Here is a 9,037-nt window from a genome sequence, read left to right as displayed (position 1 = left end):
CCCCTCTAAATAACCAAGGGATCATTATGTGCCTCATGGAGAATCAATCAGTCACGTATGTGGGGCTGTGAGGATTAGTCAACTGATCAGTCCATTGACAGAAAATTAATGGGCAACTGTTCTAATAATAAATTTATAATTTTTCAAGCAAAATTGGCTAAAAATGTAATGGTTCCACTGTGTAAAATCATCCTGTATTGTAGTGAATTTTGTGATGTCTTTGGGCTTTAGACTTTTAGTGTAAACAAGAAGTCGCCTTTGACACTGGCAAGCTGGAATGTGCATTTTTCGATATTGTTTTATTGACTAAATGATTAAACTAGAAAAGTACTGGCAGATTGATCAATCATGAAAATAACCATTTGCTATGGGCAGTCTGTAGTGCACAGATCATGAGCTTTTCCTGGCTGACAACCAGGGATCACCAATGCATGTTTCCTTCGGTGTGACCCCCGCCCCACATACCCCCAGCATACCCTCTGCTCACACACAGCAACCACCAACAACAGCCCAGTGAACAAAAATAGCCGAGATTAGCCTAATCTCCACACTTATCACTTTAGTCCCCTCCCAAGACTATATCTGTCATCTGTCTGCTTACTGTACTGTGCACACCATGCAGAGGGAAACTTGTGTTCACAGGGGGGGATACCCCATGGCGAAGGACAGAAGATCAAAGCTGCTTCCACTGACTGTTTCCCATACTCAAAACTCTGGAGGGGGTTAATACAAATCAAGGAGAAAACATTTTTGCTGAATATCAAAATGTGACACGAGCTGAAAAACAAAATTATGCCAAAAATAAGCAGCAGATGTTGGAAGGAAGAGCAGATGTTTATTTAGTTTGACTGCTGTGGGGCTGATGAAACTGTTATACCCCAGGCTCAATAACTGAAGACGGCAGTGGTTTCAAGGCACAGCGTGTATCACTTACTTCTCTAATTCAGTAATTCGTATATCATAAAACCTGCTTCCTTTTTAATCTTTCGAAAAAGAAAAAAAAAGATTAAAACTGCTGTTTTATATTGCATTTAGATTTAGCTTCCTTTCTGGACAAACAGTTCCTTCTCTTTTTCTCAGCCTCTTGCCTCTCAGTGTCACTGCCTCTCTGTCTCACTGTCTTTACTGTGCAGACATGTCTGTTTATATCTTACATCAAATAAAGGGCCGAACTGAGAGACAGACTGACAGCGACAGTAAGAGAGGAAAAGAAAGAGACAGAGGGAGAGAGATAAATAGAGGTACTCCCAGTGGAGGAGTATACAGCATTTGAAATGTCATACATCAGCTTCCATGGGAAGTAAACTTCCTGTAAAGTTTAGCTGTTGCTAGCTGTAGCAATTTTTTGAAATCACATAAATTCATCCAATTGCCTCAGCTGACAGAAAAAATATTTAATAAGAAATAAAGATGCCATAGTAGAGTTTAGCACAATATAGAAAGAGGACATGTTTTCATGATGATCTGTCCTATTTTTAACCTATTTTTCATCTCACGCATTCAAGCCCTCTTCCTGTTCTATTTGTGAAAGCATCTAGAAGACGTACTTTTATCTGTGGCACTTTCAATATTTGATATATTAAAAGCAACGCCTACACATCACCTCCAATCCACACCCATACTAATTTAACCGATGTGTTTGAATAAGATCATGGATCAGAGTCGTCGTGCGGGCATCTCTGCTTACATGCTAATTTTAATAGACCTGTGTATAAAACTATGTTCTTCTATTTAACTCAGAAACAAAGTGGAGTTGCGGCACTATAATTAGTGTGCTTAAAGCTATACTTTTCTCTCTACTTTAACACCACCGGTGTCACAATTAACTCTGTACTCTAAACCATATGGTCAAGCAATTAACACTCTCTACTGCAGTTAACAAGACCAACTAGCAACAGAAGGAGCACTCAGTGACTTGGCATGGGAAAATGGGTTCCATCTACAGGGGATGAGGAGAGAAACTCTTTCTTTCAGGCAGTGGATGTCTGGGATTTTCCAGCCTGTGGGCCAAGAGTGAGCATCCCTCAGTGAGCTGAGCAAGAACATGATTCGAGGCACGTTATGTTCATCGTCAGAGAGCCGTGTCTTAAAACAGAGAGGACAAGAATGCATACAGCATGAGAGGGAAAAAGCATTGTTCTTCATTTTTGTCTGCTTGACAAAATTGGACTGGAGGAGTCCATTAGGCGTGTGTGTGTGTGTGTGTGTGTGTGTGTTTGAGAGAGAGGGTGAAGCGAGAGAAATGGACAAAGAGGAGGGAAAGTGAGAGAGATAATGTATGTATGTTTTGCAGCACCCAAAGAAAGATCTGTACCCCCCCTCCTCCCCTGAAAAAAATGTGAGCACTGTTTCGTTGAACTAAATTTAGCGCGACTAATATCTTAGGGAGAAAGATAATAACTGTCTTAATGTATTTAATGGAGCAGAATCTGATCTGATCTCATCAAATGAATCAAGTCTACAACATTCATGTAAATTTAGGACAAATAATTGTTAAGACAAAATAACATTGTCATCCAGTGTATTTAACATTTATACTAGTGAGTACTGCTATGACGGTGTGGGTGCATCTTAGGTAAACAGGGAGAGGTCCCTCTCCTCACGACATGTCAAATGTGTGACAGTCAGATTGTCGCACATAAAGACATGTGACAGAGCTATTTAGCCCCCCCGCAGGCTGCAACTCCCACACACACACACACACACGCACACAAGACAACAAAGGTCTGCTTCGCCCCCAACAGCCTGCCTGGCCATGCCATGCACTACTGTAAAATGGGTGGGGTTCCCAAATGTGATTAATCTGATGACCACCAAAATGCTGCAACAGCTGTTTGGTTCCTCCAACAGCGAAACACGGGCTCAAGCAAAGCAGAGCACGTTCTGATTTGGATATATTCAAATTTACAGGCTGTCCTATCACAGAGTCAAAGCTGAATAAAAACATGGTCACTGTTAACATGAAAATGCTAATTTGTTAGCTTTTCCCCATTTAAAAAATAAAATAAGAGCTGACTTGCTGAACCAAAAAGCATGCACACACATCACTGCGGAGCTTGAACACTGATGAAAAATGCAAGAGTGAAGAGGAAGGAACAGTGAATTCACGGTTCCGTAGCCGAGTGCATAGTAGCACTGGACAGCAAAATTTGCTTCTGCACATGCTTTAGTGACAAGTGCACTAAATTTTACTGATTACATTTAAACTGTTCACCTACAAATACTAGATTTCTTTTTCTTTCCCATAAATCATTATAAAATTTTAAAATGCAAAACAAACACTCAAAGATTTTATAAATGAAAAAGACAAAACAAAACAAAACACAATTTATGCCATCCAGTGGAGGAGAGGCACTGATATGCTTGCTGTTACCCAACACTGACATGTAACCGTATCCAAATGCTATGCTATTAAAATGTCATGGTGTAATCACCATGGTGCACTGGGCATCATGTGCACTACATCTGCAACAGCTGCACTTTCTCTTTAGATGTGGAAATTTCCACTCAAACCTGCATTTTCATCTGGACCTTCACCCAGACTTCTATTTTAGTGCATAAAAACAGAAGGGTAAACTACTAAGGACACACTAACTGCACTTCTAGGCTACTGCTGCTGTTTTTGATAAATGACATGTACATCTCCAGGCACAGGAAAGTAGTGCTTCAGTGTCCTCAACATACCTTTAAGTGAAATCAGACCTTTCTGTGCTTTGCCAAACAATGCCCCATGTGCCAAGTTCTTGTTGGGACATTAAATAGAAATGACCAGCTCTGCATCCCCAGTCAGAGTTACTGTAGATCTCCTTCAGCGCTGTGTGATTTCTTTTCAAGCACCTTTTAATTCGACTTATAAAGATCTGATTACGATTTGCTTAAAAGTTTTACTTTGAAGCCTTCAAACACTCATTTTGTGACATTATTTCTCGTATTTGTCTTTGCCGTGGTGAAGCCATACATAGTGTTGGCAGATTGACATTTACAAAGTATTGGCCTGTGAGAATACAATATATTTTAGGAATAAAAAAACAAACAAAAAAAACAAGTTATCATATGCCACCTCTAGGCTACAGGGTCTGATATATCCAGATGCACACACATACAAACACATAGACATGACACAGTCCCCACAATAATCCTTAGCCCCACACATCACATCAGTTCACATCAAATCACGTCCCGTAACAGGAAACAGTTGTATACAGTCATCAGCCCGAGGCTCCGCTCAAACACAGCTCTTTCACAGAGGAGAGTCCTGCAGCCAGTCACATCTCTGCTCCTCACTACTGTATGTGTGTCCTACAACTAAATGCCATTTGAGAGAACATGGTAATGAGGCCAGGCTCTTTTTAATTATCCTCCTATAAATGTCATTTGCTGTTCTGTGTGATAAATGGATTGTATACTTTCTTTATGGATTCAGCTTGTCTTTGTTTAAGGCAGCGCTGCAGTCGCCGTGATAAATTGCATGTAGGTGCAGCTGAAAACCAGCACAGGTGGATTGCATGTACTAAAACACAAATGTTCACATTAAAAAATAATAATAATTTAAAAAAAAAACCTTTGTTCCCACTTTGTTTAGCATCATTCTACAAGCTGTAATTACAGAAGGAAGCAGGGTCAACACAATAGAAAATCAATCAGGGGAACATATTAGAGGAATCACAGTTGCCACTGTGGGAAACAAAATGTAACACACAAAGCCTTCATCCTTTGTTTCCTCTCTTTCTGTCTCCCTTGCTCTCTCTCCGGGCCTCACACATGACGCAGCACTTCCTAATTCAACACACACCCTCCGTCTGTCTGTCTCTGTGTGTATGTGATTATGCACCTGTGTCCTTGCATGAGACCGGGGTGGTGGCCTCAAGGCACCACGCAGTTGGAATGGCCTGTTCTGAGACAGGTGAATCAAGTCCACAGGACTCAATAAACCAAAAGCCGACTAATCTCCTCTGGCATCAAACTATCTGTCGCTGAGGTGGCAAATTAAAGCACGCCACTGGCTTCATCTTGATCCCTTTTCACCTCTCCGAGCCTGCATCATGCTTTGTCTAACTGACGCTAGAACAGTTAGCTGATTAATCGTTTAGTTGATCATTGGTTGTTTCCTGTTTCTCAGATGTGAGGATTTGCTGTTTTTTCCCTCTTTTTCCTCTCTTTACATCAGTGTAAGATATGAATGAAGAGTTTTGCAGTGTTTGTTGGACAAAACAAGCTACTAGAAGATGTCATCTTGGGCTTTATAAGGTGGAATGGCCTTTTTTTTCTACTACTGTTTTCTGATAATTCAAAGAAGTTGATGAACATTTGGAGACTTATTTTCAACCTTCTCTGTCTTAAACCTTGACTTGAAATTTCTGTTTCTTTGTGTGTGTGCGGTACAGATTAGAAATTCTATAGGTTTTTTTTTTTTTTGTTGTTCGTTTTTGAGCCTTTGAAATTCTGCCCTGGCTTTAGTTCAACATATTGATTACACCTAAAAATAAGAAAAAAAAAAAAAAGATTTGTGAAAAGGTGCAGAAAAAACATTCACATCTCTTCCTGTCAGTCTGTTGGCATGCTGTGTCTAAAGATAGAAGAGTAAAAAAAGGCCTGCTGTCAGGCTGTCACACAATAGTATGGGTTATGTCAGTGGGGACCACATTTAGCCAGTGTAATGTAGTTAAAATCTCCTCGACTGTTCCCACGCAGCGAACTAGATACCCAGGTCAGTTGGCTCACATTTTCCCCCTTTCAGATCAATTTACCAAGCGAGTTGTGAATCAACCGCGCACCTTTTGCATAGGTCGACACATCCCCACAGACACACTCTAATTAAACAGATCACTTGCCTCATGCTCTGCTGTCAGCTGGAGCAGACACTGCCCATCCCTTATAAATATAGCTGGCTAAAAAGGCAAAATATCAACAACAATCTGATCTAGAGCATCAACTCTGTAACAGAGATGTTCACGGAAACAGGTTGTACTTTTGCATGACAGCTCAATGATTCTGATGCTGACAAAGTGGAGATGCACTTCGGGGCTGGCATAGCTGCCACTTCTTACAAGCATCTGCCAAGCGCATTGCACACTTTCAGTTTATTTCCCTATAAAATATGAATATAGTTGTTATTGCATGCCAGAGTTTAAAAGATAAATCAACCTCACTGATTCAGGGAAGAGCCCATCCGACATCAAGAATGTGTATTGTGTCTATGGTCGGCAGAAGCTCATGAAAAATGACGCTTCAGGACGTCTTTATATCACAAATGCAAATCAGGTGATGACATGATGGTATAAGATGATGACACAGTTTCATCACCAGGATCAACCGTACAGAAAGATAAAAAGGAAATTGGAAAACTAGGATGCAAAGAAAGAAATCAGCAATCAGGAATTATTCTGTCTGTTCATTTGCATGGGACTGAGAATAAATAAGATTAAAGTAAAGTTGCAGCAATCCAGGTGAATTATCAGGAGGTGAAACTGGTAACATCACCTCATGTCCTGCTACTGTAGTGTGTTTATACTGAGTATAGGGTTGTTAATCATTGTGTAACTCGGCAGGTGTAGCAATGTATCACCACAGTATCGAAATACAGCAGACTGCAACATGACCGAGGACAACATGTACTGTGATACAGCACAATATCAGTTTAACTACAGAGGAAAACAACACCTAACTTGGAGGGAAAATTTTAACGCACACACACCACATATCATTTATTTACCTCAACTATAGAGACTATATAAAAGCTTAGATTGTCAGTTCTCTAGTTATGCAGTTTTCTGAATTGGCTTTCAAAATGTTATGGCAATGTATTCATTAAAAATTTCAACACACCATCACAGAGAGAAACAATAATTAGGTCCCAGCAGATGTCTTACAAGGCAATCATTGATGGCTTTTCTGCAGAGAATAGACATTAAAAATACAACAAATGGTTAAGTAGCTCATTAAAAGTGAGGTTTGTATTTTTTACAGTTAAAAATAGAAACTAAATTCAGAATATTTAGACTTAACCAGAATACTTAGCCCATATATTGTTTTCTATGTCCAGATTATTACCACAAAGATCTCAAAAGCTTTAGCCTTAAGGTTAGAGGTTCCTCTTTTTAGTGTAGGCAGGTTTGTTGATTTATCTTTATTCTCAATCATGGTCAGTATACCTTTGAGAAGTACTACATTGCATGCCATTATTTACAGTGAGACAAAATGTATGTTGAGTAATTCAGAAACAAAATGCAGTGCTCATGTTTACTGATTTGTTATCGTTAAGTTTTAACCCATGGAGGAGTAAAAGACAGATGCTGCCTGGGGCTTAGGAAAGGGTAGTGCCACCCCTGGGGGGCTGGTATCCTGCCACAAGCTCAACCTGAGCCCTTATGCTGGAGTTGGGATCTGGCGGGAGGCCTGGTGGCTGTGATGAGCCAGATGTGGCACTGGGAGCTGTGGGGATTCTCTACCGCGGTTTAAAAATGTTATCCCCGTAGTATGCTTTTGTATTTCTTTTATTAAACAAAATGAACCAAAATCAGCAGTAGATGGGGTCGTATCTAAAACTATCATGGGTAACATAAATCATAAGGATCTCTCCAACGTTAGAGTATATATCCGAAGGTAACAGCAGAAGTTTAGGGCAAAAAAACTGTCTGTAAGGTCATTGGGATAATTAGCTCTGCATCCGACAGGGCATGAAATAATAAGCGAAACATAAGTGAGGTAGAGTTAGAAATGAATTGGAGCAGGGGGCAATAGTGCCCTTGAAAGATCCCGAACTGCCTCTGAAATTAAAGATGAAAGGGCAAAAAATGCCCTTGATGACTATTCTCATTATTTCACTGAATTGTTAAATACTCAGCCATTAAAAATGATTCCCAGGGGTATCACTGTTGGTGAGTGGTAGGAACCTATGACTGGGGGATTTTTTTTTTTCCTGTCTGGGTGGGAAAGATTGCTCCGTAGAAGCGGTTAATTTCGTCACATTCGTTTCTGCAGCATTTATTGATTCTCAAACCAAAACAGTAAAGTTGTGCCTGTAAAACCAAAACATTGAGCTGAAAGGTGCTAAAGTACATCAAGGAGGGAAAATGCAGAGTTGGATGATAAGTCTCCATGGGTTCACCACAAACCACACTCTTCACATTATATTTGACCCATTGGCTTCTTCTATCGCACAAAGTGCCTCAAAGACTTTCTCAGAATAGGATGCGGGTTCTACACGTCTGTGTAAACGCGTTGATTTTCACTTAGAACGACTTCAAATATTTAGTTTGAGTAAGTAGTTTACGTATTCTCAAGAATATGAGACGAATCACTGAGTATCCTCCAGATGTGTAAACAGCGCACCAGCCTCCATTTGGTCAGCGCTTGTTTAAACTGCGGTGTTTGAGCACACAGTGTATTTGCTGCTCTGCATGACCTTCATGCTGTTGGCTGCAATTTCCCTAAGCACTGCACATTGCAATAATTATGTGTGAGCAAACAAATGGACGAATTATTGAACAAACACAATGGAAAATCACATATACACATAGAAATGGCAATGTCTAGCAGCATCAGCACCAAAGGCTGGGGTCAGAGCTTGTGTGATATGCAATCCCAAAATCTCAAAGAAATGGTATTAATGCATCAATATATATTTTATTTATTTGTCATAATTATTTTTCTGACTAATTAGCATAGCCAGATGGTGTCATCTACTGCTCCTTTTAATGAGTGTGAGTTGCTTAAATAATATGCATCAGTTCCTCTGTGGATACTAATACTGTAGCCATTCAGCTGTTTTACTTAGACTATAAGACCCAGCAGCCACTTCCCAGCAGTCCTGCCTGTGAGAGGTTCCTGGTTCAGCTCATTACAAAAGGAAACCCGAGTATTTACTGAGAAAATTGAGACAAACTATCAGGTAATTGTCTCATCTTCTTCAGGCCATCGCTCATTAAGGTCTAATAATAGAGAGTATTGACAAAAAACAATCTGACTGAGCTTAGTTCTGACTGTCCAGCCGGCGCTTTACTTCACAGATGGAGGGAAGAAATGGTGACAAAGTGGA

The sequence above is a fragment of the Seriola lalandi genome, unplaced genomic scaffold (genome assembly GCF_002814215.2).
Source record: "Seriola lalandi dorsalis isolate HSWRI2012SDOR001 ecotype SW California unplaced genomic scaffold, Sedor1 jcf7180002054606, whole genome shotgun sequence".
Taxonomy (NCBI): domain Eukaryota; kingdom Metazoa; phylum Chordata; class Actinopteri; order Carangiformes; family Carangidae; genus Seriola; species Seriola lalandi.
This window is presented reverse-complemented; position numbering follows the sequence as displayed.